Raw genomic sequence first — 18,531 nt, forward strand, 5'->3', positions numbered from 1 at the left:
TGTCAGTGGGTTTTGTAGATGTACTGTGGGGAATTCGTCTGCTTGATGACGTTACCATCTCTAGGAGGACTGTTAAATTATATTGTATGTAGCTCCCAGCCCGTGTGATTGACGCGCTTAAATCACAGTCCATTATTGATTGGTTTTTCCTCATTTCTCCGTGAGTTTGTGGCAGCCAACACATTAACACCACGGGAGGTAGCCAAGCACAGCTGGAGGCCAGAGGTGTTGGAACCAAATGACTCTCTTGGGAAAAAAATACATGTATTTCCAAGGTGATTTTCACCACAGTAAGTGAAGCACTAATGGATACTAGCTTAATGTAAGGCTATTTGCATGCTTCTTTCCAAACACTGTAGAGTGCATGTTCCCTAGAGGCTGACATTGATTTGTTTCATTGTCTGCGTAGCGTTCCGTATTGTATGTACTGTACGGGTTTATTCACGGGGCGTTTCTCCTTCTCCCTCAGTCCACAGAAAATCACTTGGAGCTGTGTCCCAAATGCCAACCTTATCCCTTGTATACTGTAGGTCTAAAGTAGTGCACTACGGGGAAAGTCTGCCGTTTGGAATGCATCTTTGGTCAAGGACGGGTAATATTTTCCTTCGATACCCCTGGAGGCCCGGACAGGGAATGTGTCATTGTAGTTTTGTTAGAAATAGGATTATTGCACAATGGTAGCCCCAAAAAGTGGATATTTTGTTTAATATGCTTGGAGACTTAGGCTAAAGCACGTAATTTCAGGCTAGTTCCAGGGTGGAGACGTGTGTGCAGTTCAGTAATACTCTGCAGAAAGCTAGCATGGATGGAGTTGGTTTTCTAGAAACTGGGCCAGCTGCCACCCTAACAGTAAGTTGTTTTATCATAGAATGACAGAAGCCAAGTGGTAGATGTCATATTTAGTGTGTACAAATGTGGTACAAATGAATGGCACTCCAATGGCACTCTCTCTCTCAAGCTCAAAAGCACCCACATTCCCCACACGCAGAGTTCTAGGAAAGTAAGAAATCAATCATTTGTGTCCCTATCTCTTTGTCACTGCCAGCCAACTCCTCTCTTACCCTCCTCCCTCACCCCGCTCTGGTTCCTCTTTCCTCAGACAGTGGCCCGGCGGATAGGGTGGGCATGATGCCCGTGACTTTGGGCTCCAGCTGGAGCGGGGCTGTTTAACATGGGGCAGACGGGCCGATCTATCACTCCATTAGAGACCGAGGGCTCTGCTGATTGGGCCTGCTCAGCCTTGATGCGCTGCCATCACGACCCCTCATCCCTCCCTCCCCCTCACCAAGGTGATGGATGACTTGCAGAGGTACTGACTAGCGGACACACACAGCCGTGTAGGCAACACACATGCGCACACATAGCACAGATGCACACATACACACATGGACAGATGGAAGCACAGACGCACACCCTCACACCCCTCACACACATAGACAGGCACACAATCACACTCACCCACAGACAATCACACAATTACATACGAAAACACAAAGTGCCTCACAGGCTCATCACAAAGACAGGCTTGGTCTGGCGTGTGCTAGCTAGGGATTTGGCAGATGTCAATCAAATAGTGTTTAAATGGCAAGGCTTTATTACCTGCGAGGTGTGTACATTTATGAAGATTGTGAATAGGTTCGTGGCCATTCTTGCAGTGACATTTACTTTAGCGAATAGCCTGAAGAACGCCCCATCACTGAGATGGTGGAGATTGGAAAATAATCCTTGATTCACACGATGGGATAGCGAGCGATTTGAATGGCTTTTACGGATTCTTTCCACGACAGGCGTATTAGTTTTATGGTTTCTGTGTTCAAGGTAATTGTGGGAATAGTCATTGTGATGGTACTCCACATTCCACATGATTATTACAGAAAACGCATATCTTTACTGCCAATTATCATAATGGCCTGTGTTATTCCCCATTGTATTTTTTACGTCCTAGAAATGGATGATTCAGTTCATGCTAATGGAAGGGTGAACAATTCAAGCCAAAGTGATCCCAGTGGTCAAGCTCTCTGTTCTGAAGCACACTGTCTGACTACCTGTGTCCATGGCAACTTGGAAAGAGGGAGAGAGAGAGAGAGGGAGAGATAGAGAGGGATTGGAGATGAAGGAAGAGAACTATGGCATATTTTGTTTTGATTTTTCCCACAATGCTTTGAACAAGACAACATCTGTCTAGAGCGTCTACCCACGATGCACTGGGACACGTCTCTGCCTTTGGCCACCTTTCCTCTCTCCTGTCGGTGACATTTAAAAGAAAATGGAAACTAACCAAAGTCGAAGTATGATTATTCTACCCCCAGCTCTGTCAGTTTGTGTTAGGTCTTGTTGCTTTTATATCCTTGAAATAATCTGTATTCTACACATTTGAAAGCGAGTTATTTAGACAGGGTTCTCCTGGGAATTCTTGAGCAATTACCAAGTGCTGGTATATTAACTCATCTGATATTCAGCAAGCTAGCAGGCTATATGATTTCCAATGGAGCTTCTCACAGGGCTAGAGCAGGTCGCTAACGCAAACATACGAAGGACTTGCTACCCAACCCAATACCCCAGTCTGCCTCTAAAGTGACCTTAGTGGTAGAGGTGTTCAGAGAGGAGGCAGGAGACAGAACTTACCATTAACCTCTAAAGTGGGTTTATTTACACGTGCTAAAGAACTTTGTACAAAACAAAGATGAACAGGACATCTACACTTTTTTTCATTTAGCAGACAGCCTTACTGGGAGCGACTTCCATACATTTAGATTATTATTTTTTGTCCCCTGTGGGAATCAAACCCACAACCCTGCCGTTGCAAGCACCATACTTTACCAACTGAGCCACACGGGACACGTGGGACTATGCATGGATTTCAATCATGGTGTTCATGGCCTGCCACCTACCGCCAACAAGGACTGGTAGTTTTACACTGCGGCTCATTCTGCCCTCTCCGGACTAAACCAACCAGGTAGGGGTTTGTCAATGATCATCAAAGTAACATTTTATCACATTTCATCAACAAACAGTCTAAATAAATAAGTTACTATTGCAACATAGTTCCAATCAATCACTCAGCATATTCAGAAATAGCTATTTAAACACACTTCCTCTAGTCCCGGAACAGACCCCCCCCCCCCCTAACACAACAATAGAAGATGCTCCTGGAACAGTTAAATGATTCGTACCGAACCCCCGGAGAATGTGTTGTGCAGTATAGTATGTGTGTAGTGCAAATGTCTGATTATACGGCAAGCACAAATACAAGACACGGACAGACACCAGCTCGGTGCCAGGCTGTCATGGTAAAAGAGGTAGGGGAGGTTTGGGGGGCATCCGCGGGCACCATGCTTTGTTACCCTGTAATTACATTTGAGGCCTCTGGTGGAGAATGAGCGTTGTTTCCTCCCCAGGCCACTTACACGCTCATCAGCTCCACTAAGCGAATCCAATGCACCTCAGTTCTCTACGGCCAATTTCTCCACCAACCGCCATGCTCATTCTCCTCACTCTCCTCCGATCCCTCTCCCATCAAACTAACAGCTTTGGGAGGTAGAGAGGCCAATTGTGTACCAGAATGAACCCCATCACAACCTAAAATAAGGGACATGCTGCCCCTTTCCTTCAGTTTCGATACATCCTTCTGTCAGGTCACCATTTCTCCTCCTTTCTTGCCCCAAATTGATTTTGTTTTCCTGGCAGCATAAGTACTCTTGACTGGAAAAATCACTCCACCCCTAATGATATCAATCAGAGCCAATCAGAGCCTTGTGTTTTGAAGGCATATGCTATAAGGAAGCCTTAATGAAACCCTTTTAGGGTAATCGTGTCTTCTCACTGTTCTGAGCGCGATGGCACTGATCGAGTTAACCTGTCTCCGTGTGTTAGCTCAGTGGGGGACTGGAGGACAGAGACTGCTGCATCAAAGCCGAGTGTTAGCTGAGACTCCATGGTGGCGGCGACTAAGCGTGATTGGGCACCGTGCCACCACCGTCCACGGGGCTTCCTTTCCCTCTCAGCCAGGCTTGGCTCCTCGCCGGAGCCTCGCGGTCTGGTCCGTCTTCTGTGCTCTGGCACTGGAGTGTGTGACGGACGCCCCGGGGGAAAAGCTCTTTCACGTCGGCCCAAGTCTCCCCCCTGCAGGCGTGTCGCTGCACAGCGGCCTGATTTTGACCCCGTCGTTTGCCCTTTCTTCCTGGGTAATTAAAGGTCAAAAGCACACGGGTAATTCCCAAGGTTTATCCCTTAGTCTTCAGTATGAGATGTACAGAAGTAAAGACGTCATTCTCGAGCACACCCACACACTGAGGGATGGCAGTTGCTTATTGAGTGTGAGTGCGTGTGTGCGCGGGGGTGCGTTCGTGCGTGTGTGTTCGTACGAGCCAGAGATAAAGTGGCTGGTGGAGTATTAAAGTTGTAAATGGAAAGTTATGTACCCAGGTACAGTGCTTGTCTGGTTGCAACACAACAAGGCCACTCTAATTGCTGCTCAACGTTGTTCTTGTGAAAGCAACATATTTTTTATTCCACTCCATTTACCCCAATCGGCTAATCATTCTCTCTCTTTTCTATTTTTTACTTTTTAGTTTGAGGCACCAGCTAAGTCGATTTATATCTGTGTGCTAATTGGAATCCTTGGATCAATGGTAGATTTGCCTTAGTACTAAGAGAACTGTGCTGAAATAGAGAGGAGAAAGGGAGAAGATAATATGAGAGGAGAGTAAGGGTGGAGAGAGTAAGGGAGGACATGAGAGGGGACAGTAAGGAAGGACAGGAGAAGGGAGAGCAAGGAAGGACAGGAGAGGGGAGAGTAAGGAAGGACAGGAGAAGGGAGAGCAAGGAAGGACAGGAGAGGGGAGAGTAAGCTGCCAAAGCTGCCAAACTATAGCCACACGCAACACAAATGCACACACAAGCAGATGGACTCCCCTCACAGATGCTTTCAGACACTTTGGCCCCCGCAGGACTTATTTATTGACAGATATTGGGTAAACATTGCTTTGGATGGATTGATCGAATGCCAGTGTGGGAGGCATCTTGGCTCTGCGGTTGTCACCGTGGGCATGCTGTCCCAGCAGCGGGATGCAACTAATGCATGGTGACCACAGCCTGTACCACGTGCAGGACAGGGGACAGCAGCCTTATTCAGGAAGGCAGAGGCAACAGCTCCAGGAATTGTCCTGACAAAGCTTGACTTCTTTCTGTGAATGACAGAACAACTGCTAATGCCACTCTGCCAGCCTGGTCATTCCTGTTTGTTGTTAATGGAGGAAAAGTAGGGGACTTTCAAAGGGCAGTGTGATCATGAAGGCAAATGTGTGCTAGCCTTGTTTTGTGTGCGAGTAAAGTATGTTACTATATGCGTGACCGTTAATCAAGTTATACATTTCTGTCCTTGATTTTGATTTTGTCCTTGATAATGATTTTGTTTGAACAGGCCTACAACTTACCCAGTTTGGTACATTCTGTACAGACGTTTAGCAAGATCACAATCTCATAATGCGTGGTGTGCTCTTGACACTTCAAACTACAACACTAATACGTTCGTACACACCCCTCCCCTGTTACACCCTGAGGTTGTTTCAGTGTGTTCCTCTGCTGGAGAGTAGCCCATGTTTTCGTCTGACCTGTCAGTGTGGGGCATATCGGTTGGAGAGCCTCCGATGCGACAGACAGCTGTCAGTCCAGTCCTACTATGCCTCTTCTGAAGCGTCAGCTGTCAGGGTCAGAGAAGGCCCCAGAGAACTAACTGCCCCCGCTGCCCTAAACCCAGACACGACATAGAACACCTCTTTAGAACACATCACCAAGACTCTCCTTTTTATTAGCCTGCGCAGGCCTAGAACATTAGCTTTGATGTTGCGAGCCATCATCTGCCCACCTGACTTTGGTTAGCTACTTCGTAGCTTCAGGCTAATGCCAGAGGGAGGCCAACTGATTAAGCAACCACACCAGCGGAGAAAAGCGCTGTTATGGTGTATATTTCACGCTGACAAATGTGTTCTGTTTGAAAAGGAGATTGGTCTCACACATAGGAGTGGACGAGAGAGCTCAGAGAGACCGCCCTCTCCCTAAATGACGTGGGTGCCTTTGCTCTCTTGCACTCCCCCCTTCTCCCCTCCTGTGCGCCTCTTCATCTAAACGTTAGGCTAATAGTAACATTTAGTTAGCATCAAAAGGCCAGGCTCGGTGCAATACCCATGAGCAGTGACATTTGCATGGAGAGACGGGGATCCCTCAGTTGACCCAGGGCTTCACAGTGGGGTTCTGGCAGTATCAGGCGGCATTGCTCACCAGCATGTTAGTCACGCTGACGCTGCTTAGCGTCACACTATATTAGCTACCATGTGCCAGTCCAATAGCGTGTTAGCTAGCTGGCATATGCTAACACCACTCTTCCACATGCCATGTTAGCTACCTTACGCTAACGTTAAAGCGAACACTACTCAATCCCACAGCCAATCCACAGAGATCTCCGAGGGGAAAAAACACACACAGGCAGGAGAATAGTGGAAGCGAATGAATAAGTAAACCCTCACTTTTCCATTCCCCTCCAGCCCTTCCCCTTTATATGACATATCTCCAAGTGACACAGTGTGAATGAGCTGGAATTGCATTTGTCTACTTTGGCCAAGTTTTATGCATTCAAGTGAAATGATAGGGTTGTGGAGCTGCTCGGGCCTCCAGTCCAGTGGTAACCTTGGCGATATACCATGTACTGAGGGGAGGAAGGGGGTCAGATATTTATTAAATAGTGTAGTGCAACTTCAAATTAATGCCAGGCATTGGCCAAGGGCTACTGACCACAGGTTGGCCAGCTCAAACCCCAGGTGTCAAAGTTACAATTCTGTGCTCTCAAGCAAGACACTGGTGGAGCATCGCCTCAGTAGTCACCCTGCAGTACTGTATAAATTGTAGAGCACATGAGCCTTATCCAAGTTGTTCAGTGTGTGTGTATACTTTACTTTGTTATTCATAAAACAACCGATGCTTACTACACCTAGCTATTATCCTTCAGGCAACAAATTCATCATATTTTTGGGGGTCTTTTTTTGTTCTCTACGCTGCATATTGACAGAAGGTATTCACCTATGGAAACGGTATGTATTGTTGATTTATTGTCTCCAGAGAGCTGGGAGTTATGTTGGTCTGTGTCGGCCTGGGTGACCGAGTGGCAGGATGGATGGTCTCCCCGTTGAGGAAGAAAACGGAGTGGAATCGCTGCGTTTTACCCAGCCGACATCGAAGACAGACGGCGTTAGCGCGGCCTGAGCAGAAACCATAGCAACACTGTGTGCTCTGCAACCAGGAAACTAGTAAGGCCAATCGGAGGAGGGATGCATGTTTCTCACGTATGGCACTTTGTCTCTGAGGAACACTCACAGGAAATAATGGAGTGAGGAGGATCCCAGCCGGCAGGAGCATTCACTCCCTTAGATCATCGTGTGGAATATGTTAATTTGTGTCTGGAGGGTGAGGACTTCATGCAGTGTGAAAGAACCGAGAGCTGTGGTAGTTCTAGGTCCTTGGCAACGTGACACTTCCTTGGCAACAACCATTAGTTAAATGGAGTTTGACTGACAAGAAAGGTTGAGGTTATCACTGATTGCTTTAAGGAAATGCTTCGAGATGTGTTTGTGCGTCCATCTGAAACTGAGACCGTTGTTTGATCGTTTGAATTGTGAAGCGTTGCAAAAGGGATGTGGATTTGATCCACGTTGGCTCAGTCGTGTCTGTTGTCTCGCATTACGTTCATGTGAAGAAGAGAGATTATTTGAGCTGTGAATGTGCTATGAATGTAACCATGACTCTAAAGCAGGTGCAAATGAGATGTCACCCAAATGCTCTTCAGGTGTCTCTATTAGTAAAGTAGAAGGTGGAGATAAAACACGAATAACCTCTGCAGACGGCAGACTGCTATTGGAGAAGAAAGGTCATTGTCTTTTCATCAGGCTAGACCAGTAGTGGTTTGCATAGCATAGTCATCGGATTCAGATATGGGGCACACACCTTTAATGTAACCCTCGAAGCAGCAAGGTCACGGGGTCGGTCAAATATAACGTGCTGATGCAGCACTGATAGGAAAAAGGAGCAGATTGCAGCGCGCCCGTGTCTCCAACCTGCAGCGAACCCGTTGTGTTTATATTTATGAGGCATTGAGTGCATGTTTCACATCAGGTCTGGTATCTTTCGACTTCAGTTCCACACCGTGGGTAATAGAGTCATATATGACCCGTGTCTTCCCTTTCTTGTCTTTTTGTGGAATCACGTCTGCCATTAGCTGTCCACAGGTCTGGGCGCAGATGTTCTCCTGCCGCGTCTACGGCAGTTTACAGGAGCACATGCTTTCAATGTGCTAGAAAACTCTCCGTCACCTCTTGTTCTCATTCTCTCCTCCCCATCTGTGCCTGTCCACACAACTCTCATGGCTGGGGGAAGACAATGGTTAATGGCTTGCTGCACCATGCGAGCAAACAGGTGCGCCGTTGTCTGAATTCCCACCCACTCAGACCAAGGCATTGCAGCTCTTTACGTCTATGAAATCAAATCAAAGTTTATTTGTCGCGTTCACCGATCAGCAGATGTTAAACCAGGTGCAGCTACATGCTTTTGTTGCCATAGCAAAATGAGGCTCTTGTCGTCTATGACGGTGTAATATGACAATAAAACTGTAGCTAGGTTTTGTGTATGTCTTTATGGATCCATTTCAAGAGCTTTTAAAAAGTTATAGCGTAAACCACCAGCCAGATGAAACCTGATCATTGTCTGTCATTTCGGGTGGTAACAGATCGCAACTCCCGTTGAAGAGCTGTGAAAATGGTGTTTATTGAGATTTTTCACTTTGCCATTTTTGGGGTGGAAATGAACGCCTTTTAAGGGGATTGAATGGTTGTTATCTGAGACGTGCAGCCCCATCAGTGTGTTAAGTTGCCTGATAAAATGTATATGGGGAATGAATGATTCCACCCAACAGAGGGTAGATTACATACAGTATTTGTCAGTCAAAACTGGCGCTAACGGCAACGACATAACACTTCAGTTGCATGAATGAATAAATCAAGAGATACATCACTTAGGATCAAGTGGATGACCGCCACAGACTGGATACCCAGGTGTTACAGTGCGTTATTGTCCCCCCTGTCACACACTCTCATAGAGGACACTATACACACACAAAGAAAAGTCCTAGTTAATAAGGTGATTTATCTTGGACAATCACGCATCGTCAGATCTTCTCATTACGACAAACCACCCCACCCCCCGACACACACACACACACACACACGCACACACACCGTCAAAAGTGTGACCGTATCCTCCCCTGCCGCTTTTGATGAGGCAGTGCTTTGAAGCCAGCACTACTGTAAATTAGCACCGTGATACTTCTCTGGTTCTGTAGCAGCCCGTGTATAGTCCAGAGAGAACCCGCGGTTGACCTGCCTGTTCTTGGTCTCTTAGACAGGCCATGCTGCCTGTGTTCCCCCTCTCCTCTTCTGCTTTGTGTCCAGGAGCTCTACCCTCCCGCCACCGCCGCCACTCTGCTCTACTCAATCTCATTACGGAGCATACTCAATCCCCTGGTTCTTTTGTCTCTCCCTGGCTAGACACGTTCAGCATGATCAACAGGTCTCGGTTTCCTTTCTTCCCTGTTTACAGTGTGCCGAAGTAGTCATGCAGAAGCCTTGAGAAATGCTGTTTGTGTACAGGTATTGTGTTTAAATACTAAAAGAGATAACGATTTGTCTGGCTTAGACTGTTATGGCTGTTTTGCCTATTTGCAAACTCTGAACATGACAGAAATCCAAAGAAATGTTGTTGTTAATTAATATATGTTGTTTTTTGCAGATTTTTCTGCATTCTGTTCTTGTCATTGAGCTGTTGCTAACCTTGGAATAGAAAAGTACTATTGGAAAGCTTTATGCAGGTCTAGTGCACCTTGCCTTAGTTCATTCTTATTCTTAACGAGACTCTCCAGATTTTCAGTGTCTCTCTGTGTCTCATCTCCTCGAGGAGGACACTTGTTAGCTTCAATCTCCGTCTGGCTCTGGAGCATGTTGACATGTACCCAGTGTCCCCTCCTTCCAGCCAGGGCTGTGGAGAAACTGTCACATCCTTAAAGAGAAATGAACCTGACATCCTCCAACCTCTGTGGACGCTCCACATCCCATCACCCCCTGTTCCCCTGCCAACGCCACTGTAAACCCCAGCGATTGGGGCCGAGCTAGATGACCCAGCCGGCGGATGGATGGAGCCCACCGCTGTATTCTTGATGGATCGGAAGCCTGGGGGTGCGGGATGGTTCGTCGGATGTAAGGAGGGCGCCGTGCTCGCTGATACGGGTTCATCGGGGTTCCTAATATTGTTCGAGGTTCGTTAGAAAGGTCAGTGGCTGGAGATAGAGCTTGTGAAAGTGTTGTACGGGTAACTGTGATAACTGAATAGATATAACCTCCTGTCTGTGTAGGAGTAACACACTCTGTTTGGGTTCTCCAGGAACCTTCACGTGGATGCTAGGAGTTGATTCGATGTGGCTGCTGGCTCACTTCAGGGGAAATAACACATTTCTTTCAGGTGTAGTTGAGGTGTAGTAATAACGTTTATTTTTTATTTTTTATTCCCACAACCACCAAAACTATAATTTACACATATTCCTATATGGGAATTCAAACACATTTGACTGTTACGCGTCTATATTGGTGGGGAATGCAAGCAATGCATCAGTCAGCATTGTAACAAACACTCACTTTCAGACCTCCCTTCTCAAGACACAAGACATAAGGCAGTATACAGTGCCACTTGGTGGCTGAGGCTATAACTGAGCTGAATCTCCATCTACAGTACTATGTCTACTCTTAGTGATGATTGATCGTCTACGCGAGCTTCAATCAGCCGAAACGTCCAATCCCCCCTCCAGAGACTAAAGTTATTTAGCCCGGCATCTTTTCATAGGCACAGTATGCCTTCCATGGCTAGGTAATTCGACTATAGGGAACATAAAAAGCTCACTGTCGGCTTCCCCGGGAGAACGCTGGAGCCGAAACCTCTGTAATTGCATCATGGTGGCGCAACAAAAACAAGGCATGACAGCCACATTACACCCAGTCAACAAACTGTGAAGTTCTTTAGATTACCTCCACTATGTTGGCTCAGAGTGTGGGAACCGTAGAACTTTGTGGTACAGTGGGATCATGTTCGTCAGGCACACCGATTCCGTTACCGAGAATAGCGTTGGGAGACTGTCCATCACCGAGAATAACATTACTGAGAATAACATGGGCAGATGAATGTAATTTACTATTAGTTATAATGTAAAGTGTTCCGAGGATTTTAGGGCAGACGATTGCTTTCCGCTTGTTTGTTTTCCAATGGGGTTCAGTGTGGAATTCGTAACCATGTCCGTTTTTTCCCCCCAGAGAGGTCTTCATATCTTATTCATTTGATGACCTTATTTTAGCGCTCCCTCTCGGTCTCAGGCGATGCCACGCAGCATAAATTATACACATCATGTTCTAGTTCAGACGACGTCACGGCGAATGGAGACGCATGGGGGGCTTCATGCTGCTAGTCAGCAGTCGCTCTAGATGCATGCATCTGTGTCACTGTGTCACCTGTGTCAGTTCAGACACCCATGCTCACGGCACACGTGTTAATCAATGCTACTGCCGAACGCATTCAAGTGAAGAACATGTTGTTTTACCTCTCCTCTGTCAGGCAAATAACTGTCAATATCTTGGCAGTTTACAACTGGACTTTTTAAAGCGCTTTTCATTTTGTATTAGTATCACACGGGAATAGCGTCAGCGATGACACAGCCTTAAGCCATAATCAGTCCCTTGGTGTAGACTGCATGCGTTGGAAATACAGGATTCCATTACAAGCTACGATAACCGCTTTAGAGAAACTAGCTTCACTTCAAAGCTAAGTATGATACGATCACGATTTGGAGACAAGCTTCACTTATATCCAATCTTTCCCAGAGGCATTCAGCTGGAATTACCCAGCCAGTATATGTTCATATTATCAATACTGTATGGCATTTGTGGATGGGGTCCAACTCAACTACCTAGCTCAAATGTATACAGCTTCATCTCTTACTGCATGAAACTTCAACCTCCTAACATTGAAGATCCAATGCAATTCCAGGGCCTGTATTCATGAGGCGACCTATAGTAGGAGTGCTGATCTAGGATCAGGTCCCTCCTGTCCCATGTAAATCCTATTCACCGTGACAAATAAGGCAAATGATTGGCACTCCTGCTCTGAGACCACCCAGTTCCCTATCCTGCATACGCCTCCGCTACTCCTGCGGTCAGCCGTGTTGAAATGACGGATGGAATCGATGTGCAGCAAATGTGTGTCTTGAAACTGGCAGAGACGGACGGGGTCTCTGTTTTATCTTTGGACGGTGGTGAAAAGAAGCAAGGATAAAAGTACGTGTTCTGTTTCCCAGGCTTTGTCATGGCGTATCAATCAAAGACACATGGCGGAGATTTACTACGTGCGAATCAAAGTCGGCACCTATTTAAAAAAATATATATATATATAATTTGAATGGAATTGAAGAATGAGGATAGAACAAAAAAAGTTACCGGCTAGTAAAAAGAATAAGATCTAGAGATAAAGTGTGAATAAATACATGTTCGTAGCTTTTGTTTCTGCCGTTCTTTGCACCTGATGCGAACACTTAGTAAATCGAGCTCATGGTCTGTGGCTTCTCTTCTAAAGGCTCTGGTAGTATTTACAAGACTCCCAGACTGTCCATAAGAATCAATGGTAAAACCATCAGATGCTAATAATGATGTAAACCGCCGGGATAGAGGCAAAAACCAGCCAGGGCAGACCACTGCTTATAAGAATCGACCGATTGTTCCAGTTAAATCCTACTGAGCAAATTAGATTCTTATCAGGGCAGCGCCGTAGTATTACAACCCAAATAGCTGGCAGCTGGCACCCAGCAGGAGGTTTTCAACCATGTGTGCTGTGCTTTGTGCCTTTCTCTCTTTCTCTCATTCCCACACACACACCTTGTAAGATGAGAGAAGGCTGCTGAGTGCACTGTGCTAACTCTGACCAGGATGTTGTCTGATGACTAATGTTGAGTTTCAAAGATGGGTAGCACATGCCAGTATCTTTCCCACGGGCCATTTTCTTTCTAGCTAATCAAGCTACATGTCTCATAGCCCTGGTATACATGCTACAATTCAGTGGTTCACCATGTACTGGCACTTCTTATACCCTGGCCTCAAGGGTCTTACTCGGCTGTGCAATTCCAACTAGCAGAGCTCAGATCATCCACTGTAAAAAATGTGTAGACACTCTTATCCAGAGCGATTGGGGTTAAGGGCTTTGCTCAAGGGCACATCAACAGATTTTTCCCCTAGTCTGCTCGGGGATTACGAACCAGCAACCTTTCGGTTACTGGTCCAACCCTCTTAACCGCTAGGCTACCTGACACCTTTACATTGTGGTGACGTGGGCAGTTTCGAAACATTAGACCACACAGAGGTCACACGCAAACAGTGTGTCTGATTCTGAACGCCCCTATAGGACTGCAGAGCAACCTCTGGGTATTGCATAACGACAGAGAGAACATCATGACATAGCCAACTCTAACCTTGGCAGAGGAGAACAGTCGCCTTACATAAAGATGTCACAGGGACAACAAGCCAGGCTCCGAACATTGTGTTTTCACCGGCTTTGTCTGGTCTACAGGTCCTCCTCTGACCTCAAGGACCTCCTCGATTAGGTCCCCGTTTTCAGGACACTGTGTGACACCGAGTGACAATGTGAGTGACGCGCGGACAGAGCAAATTGTCAACTCAGTCAAGGCCTTTCGGAACTGAGGCCCGGCAGCCCGGTGCACGCCAGAGAAAAACAACATATGGGGGTTATGCTGGTTTGGGCTGGGCGAGCGATCCGAGTGGACAGCTTCGGTCTCCTCAGCCTTTTTACAGCCTTTTAGAGTCAGCTGCTACCCTGAGCAAAAGCCTAACACAGATGGAGGAATGAGACAGGAGAGGAAACGTGGTTAAAAATAGGATATGTTTTCGTCCTGGTGGGGTATTGGTGGATTGTGAAGGTCAGAGAGGGTGTTTTGGGCTCGGTTTTCATCGCGCACAGCTGGCGAACAGGGATAATTTATTCATCCACGGTCGTAAAAAGCACAGCTTTTTTTTAAGTGTTCACAAGGAGGTGCAAAATTTGAGTCGTTAAAAAAAAAACGATAATGAACCAGTGTCATGGGGCTAGCTTGGCATTATCAGGCCTCAGATAAGGGTTTGTAGTCGTTCTCTGTCCTGTCATGCAACGGCATTGGAAATACATGTGTGTCTGCATCGACAGACCAGTGTTTCCCCAACTCCATCCATTGAGTACCCCCCAACAGCACACATTTTTGTTATAGCCCCGGATAAGCACACCTGATTCAACCTGTCAACTAATCATCAGACCCTCAATTAGTTGAACTAGGTGAGTTTGTCTGGGACTACAATCGAAAGGCATCCTGTTGGGGGGTACTGGAGGACTGGAGTTGAGAAACACATGCGTCAGGTAGGTGCAGAGAGTTTTGGTTGTTGTCCTGATGTATAGCCTCCAGTTGGCCTATATCCCACTGAAACAGAACCGTTGTACAATAAGTTGCATGTGCATTATTGCCAATGTCAGTTCTTGTTACACCTGTATGCTACTTATCCAAGAATCTAGCCAATGGGGTGGGTAAAAAAAGACTTCGGGACAACAGCTAGAGCACAGGAGTGAAAACTGACTCCACCAAAAGAGCAACAACCTCTCATTTTCACTTTCACACTTCAAGTGTTTCTTTGACTCACAATTGAGAAGTTTGAATGGTAACCGAGGATGCCGTACATACACAGTTCTATCCCTCAGTCTGTCTCCACTGGTCCCTGACAGTGTTAAATCAGGGAGAGGTGACTGCGTCGCCGCCGCACGTCTCTTGTGCTTAAAAGAGAAAAGCCATTCAGTTTGCGGCTGTCGTGTGCAACATCCAAGGCATGATTCCAAACCGAAAGCGAAGTAGGCGAGCCGTCTCCTGTTACAACGGATCGATGGTCCTCCGTGCCGTGGCCTTGTCCATTCTTCCGATGGCTGGGTTAAGGATTGTGGACGAGCGCCGGGAGATGCACGTGGGATGGTTGGGAAGTGTGCGTAGACTCTAACGTGCGCTGCATGTGAAGCAGCAGCACGTCTCCATAGGCAATTCTGTGATTTTGTACAATTTTTGTTACCCATATTTTTTACCAGGTAAGTTGACTGAGAACACTTTCTCATTTACAGCAACAACCTGGGGAATAGTTACAGGGGAGAGGAGGGGGGGATGAATGAGCCGAGGGAGAAGGAGAGGAGGGCGTGAGTGAGATGCAGATTAGCTGGAGCTGTACTGAAGTCTTGCTCTGCACTATAGAAGGGGGAGGTAGATTTAGATAGATGTGAAAGGGGGCCTGCAACGTTGCATGTGCTCATCAGTAAAGCATACCACAGCTGCCCTCAAAAGGGCTCTTGCTGTAATTAATATATAAGGAATTTCTAAGTGCGTACACAAGGCTTAATAACAGTGGAATATAATTGGAGTTTGTGCACTCGTGTGTGTGTGTGTGTGTGTGTGTGTGTGTGTGTGTGTGTGTGTGTGTGTGTGTGTGTGTGTGTGTGTGTGTGTGTGTGTGTGTGTGTGTGTGTGTGTGTGTGTGTGTGTGTGGGTGGGTGGGTGGGTGGGTGTGTAGGTTTTAAAAGGACTGTGGGCATGTGTTTACATGATGCCCATGAACTGCTAGGTTGGTTAAGTAAGGATGGGGGAGAGGGTCATTAGTAATCTCTTTGATAAGAGATGGAGCTGGCAGACCAGAGGGGCAATCTGCAGCTCCCGTCACACACACACACACGAACACACACTCATCTTAGCCGTGGATCCTACAGTATGGATTAATGAGCTTCCTCTGTGTGTAAATCCACCCTGGGTCTCCCAGGCCCTCCCAGTATGCTGAGAGGGAATGGAATTATGGGAGTTCTGGAGGGCTAGTGGGCCAGCAAGGGACTTGGCCCCCAGTGCTAGATGGAGCGATGAGCTTTTTTTTGTCTCTGTGTGGTGTCAATGGCCTGTGAATCTGAGTCATTTGAACTAGTGTGGATTGTGCCGGAGTGTAACATGCAGATAACTATAGGTAATTGGATTGTAAAGATGACATTGTAGCAGCTGGCTGTAAATGGGCATTTGTCAAGGGCACGGGTAGCACCTGAACTTGCATGTGGGTGGGTAAATAGGTGGAAGGATTTGTTTGTGCGTGCACACATGTTACCGATGACAATGAAGATCATGTGCATGTGTGCATATCTGCACACTACACATGTTACCGATGACAATGAAGATCATGTGCATGTGTGCATATCTGCACACTACACATGTTACCGATGACAATGAAGATCATGTGCATGTGTGCATATCTGCACACTACACATGTTACCGATGACATTGAAGATCATGTGCATGTGTGCATATCTGCACACTACACATGTTACCGATGACAATGAAGATCATGTGCATGTGTGCATATCTGCACACTACACATGAGAACAAACATGAGAACAAACATATATATCCACATAATGTGTCCAAATCAGTCATGTTCCAGTACATCTGTCTGTAGCCCACTCTACCTCCTGGTCACAATAACAAAGACCCAGAAAGGGTGAATCAATGTCCAGACAGACCGTGTCCAGGCGCGTCCTTCATATGATGGAGATAACGAGCCTTCCTTAGCTCTCAGCTGCAGTCAAAGCTAGCAGTTAGAGTGGTGCAGTCAGGAGAGGCATTGTATCATTCACTTACTGTAGGACAAGGACACGGGCAACTCATATTGACATTATTGATGATCATAATTTAATGGCTGGTTACTCTGACATGCATTTATTAGTGCGTCCCAATTGGCAATCTATATCCCAGAGCCCTGGTCAAAGGTAGGAAATAGGGTGCCATTTGGGTTGCAAGCCTATATGAACACTCAGCTCTACCCGCCTCCTCTCCTTCTCACTTACTCTTTCTTTTAGCTGAGTTACCACGCGGTGAGACGGAGAGACTGCCAAAGAGCACTGTGACACTTTGTAAACACACACACACACACACACACACACACACACACACACACACACACACACACACACGCACACACACACACTAGGCTTGGGCGGTATAGAGCCCCACGGTGGATGTGTCATAATCCTCGTAAAACCTAGCGGTCAAACAGGGAAGTGGTTCCATTCGTTTTTCCATCATTCGTTTTTCCCCATAGGAAATTTTAGACACACTACGAATAAGGGTTGTGTTTCATGTAGGCTTTACCCTGGGGTGACATTTTGATAACTATGTAAATCTGTTTTGGACAAGGAGACTTTTATCAATATATTCGGCTCTATTTACTCTGATTCAAAAATGCTAATTAGCATCAAAATAGACATCATGCAAGACCACAAATCTCAGGTATCAAATAATCAGTTCACAGAATTGTCAATTTAAAGATATTTTGTCAATTTATTAATGAATACATTTAGATTACATTAGGTAGTTAATCCAGAGATTTGGACCTTTTTACCTTCGATTCGGCAGTCTGTCTAGATCACCGTGATATTTGTGGTACTTTATGATTGCTACATTAGCAGCTAATTAGCACAACCCTTATTTTATGTGTTTCTAAAATCCGCTATGGGGAAAATGAATGGTGGAATCAAACAATTGGAACCATTTCCCTGTTTGACTACTAGGTTTTATGGGTATTATGACTCATACTGTGGTACTCTATACCGTATACCGGGGCATCTTGATTTTTTAAATAAAACATTTTATTTAGCCCGTTTGTTTATAAAGAGCAAATGGAGCAAACTGAAGTTTCGTTACGCGACGTCCACTGTTTAGCAGCACAAGAGAGGTGATCAAGTTACACTTGACATTCACTACTAATGTATGCCCGATAAATATCTTCCAACTAGCTATACGTTAACCATCTTTGTGCCAAATACATTTTCTCCAGCTCAGGGCTCCAGCTATGCATTTGGTTGAACTTGCTAGCTATAGGTAGCTATTTTGCAAGACCCCGCTTCTTGGTTACAGCACAGAAAATCAATCCCCCCCTGGATCAAGTGTTAGTAGCCTTTTGAGATAGTTGTATAACTTTATGAGCTGGGTTGTCTGTCCTTGCATTTAGTTTATGTTTGTTTGCGCTTGTTAGTATTTAGCTAGCATCCGTTATGGGAATTCAATAGTACTTTGTTAGCATAATATATATATATAAACAGTAACAGTCAGAAGTTTGGACACACCTACTCATTCAAGGGTTTTTCTTTATTTTTTACTATTTTCTACATTGTAGAATAGTAGTGACGACATCAAAACTATGAAATAACACGTATGGAATCATGTAGAAACCAAAAACAATCACACTGCGGGTGATTGTCGAGGCCAGGTCATCTGATGCAGCACTCCATCACTCTCCTTCTTGGTCAAATAGCCCTTACACAGCCTGGAGGTGTGTTGGGTCATTG

General features: G+C 46.0%; 1 protein-coding gene across 2 annotated transcripts in view; it reads left to right on the forward strand.

The window, feature by feature from the left end:
* LOC109909789 (mannosyl-oligosaccharide 1,2-alpha-mannosidase IA-like) overlaps positions 1-18,531 on the forward strand; it is a 199,021-nt gene that overhangs the window by 158,684 nt on the left and 21,806 nt on the right. The gene's annotated exons all lie outside the window — the stretch shown is intronic.

Source organism: Oncorhynchus kisutch, linkage group LG2, assembly GCF_002021735.2.
Source record: "Oncorhynchus kisutch isolate 150728-3 linkage group LG2, Okis_V2, whole genome shotgun sequence".
NCBI lineage: Eukaryota > Metazoa > Chordata > Actinopteri > Salmoniformes > Salmonidae > Oncorhynchus > Oncorhynchus kisutch.